This window comes from Rhinopithecus bieti, unplaced genomic scaffold (assembly GCF_001698545.2).
Source record: "Rhinopithecus bieti isolate Rb0 unplaced genomic scaffold, ASM169854v2 scaffold_8309, whole genome shotgun sequence".
Lineage (NCBI taxonomy): Eukaryota > Metazoa > Chordata > Mammalia > Primates > Cercopithecidae > Rhinopithecus > Rhinopithecus bieti.
This window is the reverse complement of record NW_016805935.1, coordinates 699,583-713,881: the sequence shown is the minus strand read 5'-3', so window position 1 is coordinate 713,881 and position 14,299 is coordinate 699,583. Positions and strand designations below refer to the sequence as shown.

Sequence of the window (14,299 nt, the reverse complement as noted above, 5' to 3'; positions counted from 1 at the left end):
AGCTGAGATTCTGACATAGATTTCCAGGGACATACCATCATCAGTGGTTTGCCAACAGCCAAGATTCATTAAACTTCACATTTGGTATTTTGTATTACTGTAAAATTTTCCAATAGAAGTTTGTGTTAGGATATTTCACATGACTTTTTGAATGACACTCCACCTCTGCCTCTCCAGTCCGGTAACAAAGAGAGCTCTTCTATTCCTTTGTCATTTTCCCTGTCGTCTCTTAGGACACGCTAGGTCCCCTGCTTCTCTCCTTGTATCCTCTCCTCTCCCCCATGGGGGAGTTTCTTCTGCATATTCATAGTTTTTGCTCCTTCTTATCTTTGGCTTGGCCATCCTGGCCACAAACCTAGTTGTGATGGCAGCACACTCCATGGAGCTGGTGGGAGCCCCGCCCCTTCTGAGTTGGGACGGGAGCTCCCCAGGTGCTGCTGTAGCCGCCCAGTGCAGCTGCAGCCCCAGGCCTCCTGTTCTACGGAGCAGCCAGGAGCCTCACTCTCCTGGGTGGGGCTACAGGAACTCAAACTGTAGCTGTGGATCCATCCGAGCTTTCCTGTGCTCTTGGGGGAGGGCCAGGAGCAGGCAGGATCTGCCTTTCTGGGTGAGGGTGTGACTGCAGCTACCCTCCTAGATGCAGGAGCCGGGTGTCTCTGCAGCCAGCACCCTCAGCGACCCCAGGAAAGACCCCCCACTGCCCCCTCCCTGCAGGCTCAGGGGTGTTTGCCTGACTTCTCTCCAATCCTGGGGCCTGCTCCGATCTCATAGCAGGGTTGCAGCTGAGCCCCAGGGCCATGAATGGCAGCAAGAGGCAGACAGAGTCCTGGGTGGAAGGAGTAGGTCCCCAGTAAGGCCCCACCTTCATGCCAGGGAGGGCTTGAAGGCTTGGGGCCAGGTTGCCAGTCCCATAAATTGGAGTGGGAACTCATGATACCTCTTCCGGGTCTATCAGTGGCTGTTCATGGGCCAATCAGCATGTACTTCCTCCCCTCTGAGGTCCATAAAAGCCCTAGGCTCAGCTAGAGCAGGACAGAGGATGGCCAGAGGATGAAGAGGGCAGAGAGATGATGAGACCCCATGACCAGCTACAGAGAGCAGTACCCTTTCTGCTGAGAGTTGGAGACGATGGGAAGGCCAGCTGCAGAGAGGAGTACCCTCTCCGCTGAGAGCTGCAGAGACAACCTGCTGGAAGAGAGGAGCTGCCCTCTCTGCTGGGACCTTCAGAGACCTGCAAAGACATACCTGCAGAGAAGAGCCACCTTCTCCAGGGCCTGCTCTCTGCTAAAAGCTGAGCACTCGACCAGACGACCTGCCTACAGAGAGGAGCTACGCACTCCTCTTAGCTGTTCTAACACTAAATAAAACTCTTCTTCTGGCTAATTTTTTGTATTTTTAGTAGAGATGGGGTTTCACCATGTTGGCCAGGCTGGTTTCGAATTCCTGACCTCAAGTGATCCACCTGCCTCAGCCTCCCAAAGTGTTGGGATTACAGGCAGGAGCCACTGCTCCCAGCCGAAATGAGCATTCTTTAATATTGCTATGACCCTAAATCCCCATCTGGTATTCCTTACTGTGATAAGGTGAGGACCAGCTGGGCCACCACATATAGCTGTGTAGGTTGTGCCTTGCACGACTCCAGGCCGTCCCCTTTCACATTAGCATCTGTACCCTAGCCTTGCTTTGATCCCCCAGGCCGTTCCCACTTTTCCAGCTACATGGAAGAGAGAACAAGCAGAAAAGAAGACCCATCCTTCTCCTCGTTCCTCCCATTGAAAGGTCCTCCTGCCATACATGCACCGCGTGGCCCACTGCATGCTCCCTGTGCTGTGGGTGTATCCTGGGCCCACAGTAAAAAAGGTTTACCTTTTTGGAGGTGAATTAGGGAAGTGTGCTCCAGTGGCTTCTTGACTTTAGTATCTGGGAAAGTTATCTTCCTTGATGTGATGAAGCGCTAAAAAGCAAAGTGGAAGATGTGTGGACAACAATCTTGACACGCTTTTAGCCCTGACAGCCCTGGCATAGGAACAATCACATTACCATTAACGTGAGGACAAGCAGCCTGAATCAGTGTGGCCCAGGATAGACATGACCTAATTTGGAAGCTGAAATGATGTTTTACAAAAAGGCCTGAGGCTTTCGTATCCCTCCTCTCCAGCATTGTCAGCCCCTTTAGAAAAGAGAAAGGCAAAGGTTGATGGGATTGCTAGTGGAAATGGAATCAGGTTAGCCTGGAAAGGAATTCTATGCTTCCTATGTACAGTATCTGTGTCTGGCTGACAACGAGGAAGGAAGTTGCTTCTCCCTATTATTCCTTATCAGTTCACATTTCTCTGTTCCCTGAACATTCCCAGTACTTTCTGCCTCAGCTATAAAGTTCTCTGCTTTGAATTCTGCCATATTCAATGCTTAGCAAAATATAATACAAGATTCTTTGAATTCTGCTAATTCAATGCTTAGCGAAAATGTAAAAAAAAAAAAACAAAAAACTTTTTTAGTATAAAATCTTAAAAAGTACTCAATACTACTTAAAAAAGAGAGAAAATAGAAAGAACAGTATAATAATATAATATGTTCAGTAGTGTGTTGGAAATGTTATGCCCATGTCCTGATGCTGAAAATTTATGAATGTGACCCTATTTGGAATGAAGGTCTTTGCAGATATAATTAAAGATCTGGAGATGAGATCATCCTGAATTATCTAGTGGGCTGTAAATTCAATAATAAGCATTCTTATAAGAGACAGAAGCAGAGAAGACACAGACACAGAAGAGAAGGCCATGTGATCACGAGGCATGGATTGGAGTGATGAGCCTGAGCCCAAGGCCAAGAAGCCTTGGAGCCACCAAAAGCTGGAAGAGGCAGGAAGGATTCTCCCCTAGAGCCTTCAGAGGGAGCAAGACCCAGTTTTGATTTCAGACCTCTGGCTTCCAGAACTGTGAGACAATACATTTCTGTTGTTTAAGCCCTGCAATTTGAGGTAATTTGTTACGGCAGCCACAGGAAGTGAACACATCATCACCTAGGTTCATATTCATTATTTTGCCACATTTGCTTTACTTCTGTCTCCCTCCCTCCTTCCCTCCCTCCCTCCCTCCCTCCTTCCTTCCCTTTTTCCCTTCCTTTTTTCCTTCCTTTTTTCTTTCTTTCCTTCCTTCCTTCCTTCCTGCCTCCCTTTCTTCCCTTTCTTATGAAGTATTTTAAAGCAAATTCCTAGTATTATGTAATTTCACCCCTATATACATCTGTATATATCTCAGAATTTATAGGCATTTAAAAATGTAACCACAATGCCATTATAACAAGCAATTAATTAACTAACTAAAAATAAGTATCTGGCATCTGAAATATCTTTTAATATTTCTCTTTAACACTATCTCTGAATCTTACTAGATTTTCTCTCCTCTTTGAATTTTCCTATATTTTTGAGCTATCTTTCTAGAAAGGAACTGTCTGGGATTAAATGCACCGTTACAGGTTTGGGCTTCTATGTGTATGGATGGCAAGTATCTCAGTGTTCTTCCTCACTAATGGTGAAAATTTTGGAATTCTTTCTCTAGCTAAAATAAAGATTTCTTTTTTTCCTTTACACATTAGCTTTTGTCTAGGATTGACATTCAGAAGTCCCACTTCAAAGTCATTTGGGAGGTGTGTGAAAATTAAGTCACAGAATAGAAAAGCAAACTGGATTCTAATATTTTTGTCCCAAATGTAGAAGATTCTAGCTGTGCAAAATGAAATACATAAAGAAGGTGAAAACCAGGAAGTTATTCTAAGTTGGCTTTTAAGTGATTCTATCACAAGTTTCTCCTTTCTGCGAGAAATTTCTTTCTTTTTTTTTTTTTTTTTGAGACGGAGTTTTGCTCTGTGGCCCAGGCTAGAGTGTGGTGGTGGCGTGAACTCGGCTCACTGCAACCTCCACCTCCCGGTTTCAAGGTATTCTTTTACCTTAGTCTCCCAAGAAGGTGGGATTACAGGCACCCACCACCATGCCCGGCTAATTTTTGTATTTTTAGTGGAGACAGGGTTTCACCACATTGGCCAGGCTGGTCTCCAACTCCTGGCAAAGGTGATCCACCTGCCTTTGCCTCCCAAAGTCATGGGATTACAGGTATGTGCCACTGCACCTGACCGAGAAATTTCTCTATCATTTTAAAAATGCAAAATGTTATGCTCTGACTAATTGTGTTTGACAGTCCTTTCAAAGAGATATATGGTGCCCATGAACTGCATTTCAATGTTTTCTGTTATAGAGGCGTATACCCTTTTGGCACTTTACCTCTGTTCCCCAAAATACTTTTCTCTTTTAGGGATGTTACTATTGATCATGCCCCTCATCCCTAGTAAAAAGAGTGAAAGGAAAATCATTGATACAGATTACAAAAAGGGTGCACTGGCATCTATTTAGGTGACATGGTGTGAGTGGTACAGGTCAAATCCTCTGCCTGAAAACTATACTGTCGGTCTTGTAGGTTATTATCTTAGAAGCTTCTTTGCTCTAAGGTACCCTTTGTCAAAATTTAATACTCTCTAGGAACGGTGTGCCTTTGCATGTGCTGAAAACATTGGTGATGTAAACATGAGCATCCAGGCTTCGGTGGCTGACCATGAGCTGAGAGGTAGACGTGTAAAACTGGGGAATGAATATTTTCGGGAGACGGAAGAGGTAGTGCCATCACGATGGAAGAAAGGCAGCCTGAATAACAAAGAAGTGTGAGGGTACCAAGGGTAAAACCCTCCAGCCTCTTTCCCCATTGTTCCTCCTTCAGACCCTTGTGTCCCTAGGCTCAGGGCTGACTTGGGCACTGGGACAATTGCTGAATGGTGAGCTTTTCTGTCTGTAAGCAGTGGAACTACATCATTTGAAGTGGGCTTAGTCAGATCTTGAGATCTAGCCAAGTGACTCCACCTCCCTAGTCTGTCTTTATATATTATATATTTCATGAATAGTTCTCTTTCAACAAGGAAGCTACATCTCCTTCCTGTAGACTTTGAAGCCCCTGATTTGTGCCCATGAACTTGTTTGTTCATGCTTAAATGAAACCCTTGGCAGAGTAGACAAGCTTGTTCCCAATCTCTTTTCCTGGTAATAGTTTCTTCTATCATAACCTAGTCAAAGCGAAGGAGGAATGTAACTGATAAGCACACAGTTTATAGCATTAAGGGTTGGGAAGTAATAATGCGTTTGAATTCCAACACTTACCACCTTCCTTGATAACTTATTGTCTTAATTCTCTCAGCACTCAGCTAGAGGAGAGGAAGAATGATTGGGTCTCTCAAAATACAGGAGAGGTCTGGTTTCAGTTCTGACATTTAGAAATGCTTGGAAGTCATCACTTTTACCCTTATAACAAGAAAATAGCTGAATAAATGGAAAATTAATGACTTTTTAAAGACCCATTGGAGAAATAAAGTCATAGAGCAAACCCCCACCCTGAAATCTGGAGAGACAGGTGAATACAGAGAATAATAACTGAGGTCAGTTTACCTGGAGCGGAAGCCACTGGAGCCACGCATTGGTAGGAGCACTTGGATGGCAATTCTGACAAATTGCTAGAGTAATTCCTGAAGGCCCAGTTTAGAGGTGCCCCATACTTTGTGGGTTTTACCTCCAGGAACCCCACTTGGTTCTCAAGATGAAGATCTGAGAAAAGCCCCCTCGTATTTCTGGCAGGGGTGGGCAAGGGAAGTAACTGTTTTGGAATTCACCCAGAGTGTTTCTCATAACAAAGGTCTGCTCTCCAAGACTAACACCTTTACCAGAGTGTTGTCTACCTCAGGGAAGGGCGCTTAGTCAATTCTAGTCTCGTTTTGCCTTCTATTAATATTTCCCCTAAGTGGAGGGAAAAACAGGATAAGAAACACTTCTGAAGGTCATGTCCCAGGGATCCAGGCCCACTAAAAGACTGATAATGTTACTGATAATGATAAGGTTATTGAGCACTTTTCCTTCTCCACACCTTACCATCAAACCAACTAGGTTCCAGCATAATAATGGTAGACTGTAACTAAAAGAACTTCAAGACAGATTCTATTTAAGAAAGAGTTCTTAGGAAAATCCAAAGCAAACAGGGTGAAAAAAATACAAGGACACTAAAGGAAACTGAAGTCTCTGCACTTATATGCGCAGAAAACACTAAACATAGCCCAGTTCTTAGCCAGATCAGCCTAAAACCTCACACTGAGGCCTGTTTACTACAGTTCTTGTTCAAAACAGCAAATTCCCACTTTTGGCAAAAAAGGACAAGCCATACTAAAAGTAAAACAAAACAAAACACAGTCTGAAGAGACAAATTAAGCATCAGAATCAGACTCAGATACGACACAGATTTTGGAATTATGAGATGAGGCATTTAAACAACTAAAATTAATATGTTAACAACTCTAATTTTAAAGAGTAGACAACGTGCAAGAATAGATGGGTAATGTGAACAGAAAAATGAAAGTTCTAAGAAAAAAACCAAAAGGCAACGCTAGAAATCAAAAGCACTAACGAAAGTTTCAAAACCTTTTAATGGGCTCATCCGTGGACTGGATATGACCAAGAAAAGGATCAGTGAACTTGAAGATATGCCAGTAAAAACTGCCTAAACTGAAATAAAAAGAGAAAAAAGAATGAAAAAAAAAAAAAAAAAAAAAAAAAAAAAAAAAAAAAAAAACCAGAACAGTATACGCAATAACCATGGGAAAATTACAAAAGTTGCAAATATATATAACTGGGACACCAGAAGAAGAGAAAAAGAGGCAGAGAAATAATTGAAGTAAGAAATAATAATGGCGGATTTTTTTTTTTTTCTCAAAATTAATGACAGACACCAAACCACAGATCCAGGAAGCTCAGAGAAGCTTATAAAAAACCATGTTGGAGCCAGGTGAGGTGGCTCATGCCTGTAATCCCAGCACTTTGGGAGGCCGAGGCAGGTGGATCACCTGGGGTCAGAAGTTTGAGACCAGCCTGACCAATATGGAAAAACCCTATCTCTACTAAAAATACAAAAATTAGCAGGTGTGGTGGCATGTGCCTGTAGTCCCAGCTACTCAGGAGGCTGAGACAGTAGAATTGCTTGAACCCAGGAGGCGAAGGTCGCAGTGAGCTGAGATCATGCCACTGTACTCCAGCCTGCGCAACAGAGTGAAAGACTGAGAAGACGAAGGAGAAGAAGGAGGAGGAGGAGGAGGAGGAGGAGGAGGAGGAGTCATGAGCTGGGAGCAGCACGTGTGCCTGTAATCTCAGTTATATGGGAGGCTGTGGTGGGAGGATCACTTGAGCCTAGGAGTTCCAGACAAGACTGGGCAACATAGAAAGAGTCCATCTAAAACAAGCAAACAAATAGATAAATAAACACTACCACGCCAGCAAGAAGAGAGCAAACTGAAATATTTGTTTTGTTTTCTTTTCTTTTTTAATAGTAGAAATGGGGTCTCACTGTGTTGCCCAAGCTGGTCTCAAACTCCTGGGCTCGGGTAATCCTTTTGCTTTGGCCTCCTAAAGTGCTGGGATTACATGGACTGAAATATTTAAAGCATTAAAAGACCCCACTAACCTAGAATTCTAGATCCGGTGGGATTATCCTTAAAAAGTGAAGGAGAAATGAAGATTTCCTTATTCAAATGAAAACTGAGAAAATTCATCAACAGTAGACCTTCCTAAAAGATATGTTAAAAGAAGTTCTTTAGAAATTAAACAATAATAATATACCAGAAACTCAGATCTACATAAAAAAAAGGAAGAGCACTGAAGAAAAACAAATGAAGGCAAAATAAGAATTTTTTTAATTCTTAATTGATCAAATAGATAATTGTCAAAATGATAATAGCAAAATGTATTGGATGATTGCAGTATATGTACAAGTAAAATGAATGACATCAGTGTTATAAGGGAAGAGAGAAAGGAATCAGAAATGCTCTAGCAAAAGCTACCTGCACTACTTGCAAAGAAGTATACTATTGTTTGAAAGTGGATTGAGATTAATTGCAAATATGTACCGAAAATTCTAGGGCAACAACATTTTTTTTTTTTTGAGACGGAGTCTCGCTCTGTCGCCCAGGCTGGAGTGCAGTGGCATGATCTTGGTTCAGTGCAAGCTCTGCCTCCCAGGTTCATGCCATTCTCCTGCCTCAGCCTCCCGAGTAGCTGGGACTACAGGCGCCTGCCACCACGCCCGGCTAATTTTTTTTGTATTTTTAATAGAGACGGGTTTTCACTGTGTTAGCCAGGATGGTCTCTGTCTCCTGACCTTGCGATCCGCCTGCCTCGGCCTCCCAAAGTGCTAGGATTACAGGTATGAGCCACCACGCCCAGCCCAACAAAATTTTTTTTTAAAAAAAAGAAGGAAAAATTGATATTCTGAGATGAGAGAAAATAGAATCATTTAAAATGCTCATTTAAAATCAGAGAAGGCAGAAAAGAGAAAATAAAAGGAACAAAGAATAAGTGCAACAGAAAAAAGTCATAAACATGGTAGATGTTAATCTAACTATATCAATGATCATTTCATTTGTGAATGGTCTAAATAACACCAATTAAAAGACAGGCTGTCACACTGGATTAAAAAAAAAAAGACCCAATTATCTTGCTTGCAAGAAACCCACTTTAAGTATAAAGACAGAGGCCAGGTTACACCTGTAACCTCAACACTTTAAGAGTCTGAGGTGGGAGGACTGCCTGAGCCCAGGAGTTCAAGACCAGCCTGGCCAAGATAGTGAGACCCCTATTTCTACCAAAAATTTTTAGAAGTTTGCAGGGTGTGGTGACACATGCCTATAGTCCCAGCTACTTGGGAAGCTGCAGTGGGAGGATGGTTTGAGCTCAGGAGTTCCAGTGTTACAGTGAGCTACAATCCCACCAATACACTCCAGCCAGGGTGACAGAGTGAGACCCCGACCCCCCCAAAAAAAAATTTAAAAAACAAATAAATAAGTATGAAGACAGAGGTAGGTTAAAAGTAAAGAGATGGAGAAAGATATACCATGCTAACACTGTCCAAAAAAATGCTGGAGCAACTATATTAATTTCAGAACAAGGAAAATTATGGATAAGAGGGGCATTACACAATAAAAAGGGGATCACTTATTTAAGAGGCATAACAGTCCTTAATGTGTATACGCTAAAGAATAGAGCATCAAAATATGTGAGGCAAAAACTGACAGAACTGCAAGGAGAAACAGATTAACTCACTATTATCCTTGAAGACTTACTTCAACACCGCTCTATTAGTAATTAATAGATCCTGACAGCAGAAAATCAGTAAGGACATAGTTGAACATCAATGAACAGACTTAATTACCACTTACAAGATATAGGTTAGCCTTACTTTAAGCAAAATTGGAAATACGAAAATACCTCCTTAGGAAACCAGTAAGTTTAGGTATGATGTTTCATTATATGAAAGAATTGTTCAATTTGCTAAAGTATATTCTATTCTTTTTTTTTATTTTTATTTATTATTATTATTTTTTTGAGACGGAGTCTTGCTCTTGTCCAGGCTGGAGTGCAGTGGTGCGAACTCAGCTCACTGCAACCTCTGCCTCCCAGGTTCAAGTGGTTCTCCTGTCTCAGCCACCTGAATAGCTGGGACCACACCACCATGCCTGGCTAATTTTTGTAGTTTTAGTAGAGACAGGGTTTCACCATGTTGGCCAGGCTGGTCTCAAACTCCTGGCCTCAAGTGATCTGCCCACCTTGGCCTCCCAAAAGTGCTGGGATTACAGGCGTGAGCCTCTGCACCCGACCTACCTAAGACTTTTAACAGTTTTCCTTTAACCATTTAAATTATGAATTCATAATTTAAATGAATTCATAGAATTCTATAGAATTCTTGCCAGGGGGCTTGTCTTGTAATTTGTGATTTTTTTCCTAAGTCCGAAGTGGAGAGTAATGAAGGAGTGCCATTCCTCCACACCAAAGGTCCCACTTTTCAATGACAGTTAGGGAAAAGAGTATATAAGACAGCTTCTTCTGCAGGGCCAGCCACATCTTTGCCTAGAAAAGTATTGTCTGCTCCTTGTTAACTCCTCACGTTCGTTCGTTCTATCAATAACATTTCCTGAGCATCTGCTATGGGCCAGGCACCACCTCAGATGACCACAAGCTATTCATATCAATTGGCAGCTCATTCACATCACTGTATGCATAAAAAATGATAATAGATTAGAAATATTGGAAATTCTCGGCACAAGTTTTCTGCCCAGTGTTGCATGTGTTATCAACCAAATGATTCTCACGGGGGTGGAATGAGAGTCACTGAAAATCAAGGCCATCTCTTTATCCCTTTCTTCCTCTCCTCCTGCTCTCTGGCTGTGCACAGTCAGGCTCCGGTTAACCAGTTGGGGCTTTCATTCTTGGGAGAACTTGAAAGTTCTCCTAGCCACATCAAAGCCTGTTCCTCTAGGACTCCAGGTAGCTGTGTTCACTGATTCCTTCATTCAGTCAGTACTCACTAAGTGCATGCACACTTGACGATGATCTAAAATGCAAAGACAAATTAACCTCAGCCACTGCCCTCTAGTCGTTTGCAATTTATTGTATTCCTTCCCAATAGTTCCTGCAAAGTACTTACTCATGTCCTGTATTTCACAAATTTGGTTTATTTCACTTAATTATGTTTTCTTTCTCACTTTTCATATTATTTTGGAAGCACCATACATGGTATGGGAAGAATATAATAATCTTTGTGTATGTATTTGTAATGTCATAATCGTCAAAACAACATCCACAGGTTTAAGAATCAGGAAATCTGGGCTTGAGACCCACTTGTGCTTGTGTGGCCCTCCGTCAGCCACTTAACCTCTCTTGAGTTTCAGTTATTTCACCTGTAAAATATTTCTGGCTTGTCTATCGCACAGCTTTTGTGTATGTGTGGATCAAACGAGCAACTGTACAGGTAATCACTTTCACAATATCAAATGACATACAGTTGGAAGTTGTTATTGTTAAAAGTTCGTGCCAGAATCAACCTCAGGGTTTGCTTATGTGTACAATACAAATGCCATAGAAATAGTAACTAAGGGCAGAATTTGGCCCAGGGCACTTTACTGCAATTTTTTTTTTTTTAAGGCGGATGAAAAAAAATTAAAGACTTTTTGCTCAGAACAGAAAACTTTCAAACAAGAATCAGCACTTGCCAAGGACATGGTTATTAAGTGGATCTTTGTGAGGAAATTCAGAGGATGATGGAGAGCTTCTGAGATCAGGAACTGAAAGAGAAAAGCCTTTAATGTTATCATCTTCCTCCTCCACCCTTGCACTGCCTTGCTTAGAATTCCTTATCTAATCAACTAGAGTCACACATCTTAACAGTCAAACAATAAAAATGGGATGCACTTTAAGCCTGGATTGTTAGAGGCCAAAAACAACCTGCTGTTCAGGCTGCAATAGCCTGCGCAGAGGGCACTGAGCTCCACTTTCACTTTTAAGGGAACTGCAAATAAAATGCCTTTCTCTCTTGGATTTTGAAATGTTTTTTGTTAAATCTGGTTAAAATACTAAAAATCACATTATGTTCACAGAACCTAGCAAAGCAGCAAAGTTTATGCTATGAAATGTTAAGCAAAAGAAAGTGCAATGACATGAAGGGAAGAAAGGGCCTTAGATAATCCAAGTTTCTCGAGCTTGGACTCCTATGTGTTACGGTGGATTCTAGAAAAGTAGAAATAGGAGTGGTTAGCGCAAGTCCACTTGGTGTGGAGATCAGGATGGTGGCAATGAGAAGGGGTGAAGGGAATTGGAGGGTACTAACTACTTGAATTATAAACAACAGAAGCCAGCCATGATGTCTCACATCTGTGTTCCCAGCACTTTGGGAGGCTGAGGTGGGAGGATGGCCTGAGCCCAGGAGTTCCAGGGTGCAGTGAGCTGTAATCACAACACAGCCCTCCAGCCTGGGTGACAAAGCAAGACCCTAACTCAAAAACAAAATGAAACAAAACAAAAAGCCACCACCAACAAAGGAAATCTCATACCCACTGTAGGTGTCTACTATCAAAAACACAGAAAATAACAAGTGTCAGTAAGCATGTGGAGAAATCGGAACTCTGTGCACTGTTGCTGTGAATGTAAAATGGTGCAGCTGCTATGGAAATAGTATGGTGGCTTCTCAAAAAATTAAAAATAGAATTACCATATGATCTAGCAATTCCACTTCTGGGCATCCAAAAGAATGGGAAGCAAGATCTCAAAGAAGCATTTGCATACCCATGTTCATCGCAGCATTATTCACAACAGCCAGAAGATGGAAGCAATTCAAGTACGCATTCATGGATGGATGGATAAACAAAATGTGGTCTACACATCCAATGGAATATTATTCAGCCTTAAAAAGGAAAGACATCAAGTCCGGGCACGGTGGCTCACACCTGTAATCCCAGCACTTTGGGAGGCCAAGGCGGGTGGATCACTTGAGGTCAGGAGTTCAAGACCAGCCTGGCCAACATGGTGAAACCCCTCCTCTACTAAAAATATAAAAATTAGTCGGGCGTGGTGCTGCACACCTGTAATCCCAGCTACTCAGGAGGCTGAGGAAGGAGAATCACTTGAACCTGGGAGACGGAGGTTGCAGTGAGCCGAGATCACGCCACTGCACTCCAGCCTGGGCAACAGAGCAAGACTTGGTATCAAATAAATAAATAAATAAACCTTGAGGACATTATTCTCAGTGAAATAAGCTAGTCACAAACGATAAATATGGTATGATTCCACTTATAGGAGGTACCTAGAGTAGTCAAATACGTAGAGACAGAAAGTAGAATGATGGTTGCCAGGGACTTGGGGGAGATAAAAATGGGCAGTTGCTGTTCAATGGGCATAGAGTTTCATTTCTGCAAGACGATAAAGTTCTGGAGACCTGTTGCACCACAATGTAAACATACTTAACACCACAGAAACTACTGAAACTTACTTAAAAATGATTGATTGAGACTCTAAATTGCATGTTATTTTATCCCCATTTAAAATTTAAAATTATTCTAAAAATTGAAAAAAGAACAAAGAAGAAAAGAAAAAGCGAAATGAAATTTCACTGCCCAGATTAACCTTATAGTTAATGATGAATTTCTGTGTTCAAAGATTCTGGTGGTTTCCCATTCCTATAAAGTCCAAACTCCTTACAACATTCAAGGGCTTCTTGGAGGTGGCCTCAATGACCCAGCCTCTGAGTCTTACCTTCCACCACCTCTTACAAGTTCTAGGTTCCATAGTCCCTGTACCCTTATGTACTCTCGTCTCCATGACTTTTTTTTCTTTTTTTTCCCAGCCAGAATCTCATCCACTCTTCTGCATCCATTCACATGTCCTGGGAAGGCTTCCCTGGTCACCTCATAGGTAAACAGCTCCCCTTCACTGGGTTTATATTTTGCGGTTCATCACTGTGTTCTAAGTGTTTGTGAATACATCTCTTAGGAGCAGGTCAGCTCCCTGCAGGCAGAGTTAGTGCCATATTCATTCAGCATCTTTACAGTATACTGGTAATAACAAATATTTGATGTCGGGCAAATCATGTCACTAATCCTCCAGCGGTCACAGTGACCTTGGTCACAAGGCTTCAAAGGACTGACATAGTTTTCCCCCAACTGTCACCTCTACTTCTCCGTTCTCATCTCCTACCACTGCCTCCTTGCTCCATCCCTTCCAACTTCCGCGGCTTCTTTGCTGTTCGCTGGGTTCACCGGGTGTATTCTCACTTTCTGGCCTTCACACAGGCTGATTTCTCTCCCTTAAGGGTTCCTCTCTCAGATTCCTACATGACTCATTCCTCTACCTTCTTCAGGTCTTACTCAAAAGTTACCTTCTGGAAACACCCTTTCCTAAACATCCTATTTAGAACTACAACCCAGTCCCACTTCCTCTCCAGCACTCCCTACCCTGTTTCCCATCTTCGTTTTTCTCCATTGCATTTACACCAGGTGGCTTGTGTTTTATTTGATCTTTGTCTCTTCACTGGAATGTCAGCTCCATGAGGGCTGGTGTTCTTTTACATTATTCATTGATTAAAAAAACAAATCTTGGCCAGGTGGGGTGCCTCAAGCCTATAATCCCAGCACTTTGGGAGGTCGAGGTGGGTGGATCACCTTAGGTCAGGAGTTCAAGACCAGCCTCGCCAACATGGTGAAACCCCATCGTTACTAAAAATACAAAAATTAGCTGGGTGCGGTGGCAGGCGCCTGTAATCTCAGCTACTTGGGAGGCTGAGGCAGGAGAATTGCTTGAACCAGGAAGGCGGAGGTTGCAGTGAGCCAAGATCGTACCATTGCAATCCAGCCTGGGCAACAGAGTAACACTCCGTCTCAAAAAAAAAAAAAAAAA

General features: G+C 42.4%; 1 long non-coding RNA gene across 2 annotated transcripts in view; it reads left to right on the top strand.

The window, feature by feature from the left end:
* LOC108531022 (uncharacterized) overlaps positions 1-14,299 on the top strand; it is a 111,467-nt gene that overhangs the window by 49,337 nt on the left and 47,831 nt on the right. Inside the window, exon 3 of one of the 2 annotated variants that reach the window (XR_001886045.1) lies at positions 13,251-13,319. The exons of the other annotated variant lie outside the window; for it this stretch is intronic. This is a non-coding gene — a long non-coding RNA (uncharacterized LOC108531022). Of the gene's footprint in view, positions 1-13,250; positions 13,320-14,299 lie in introns of those variants that run through there. 2 annotated transcript variants of the gene reach the window in all.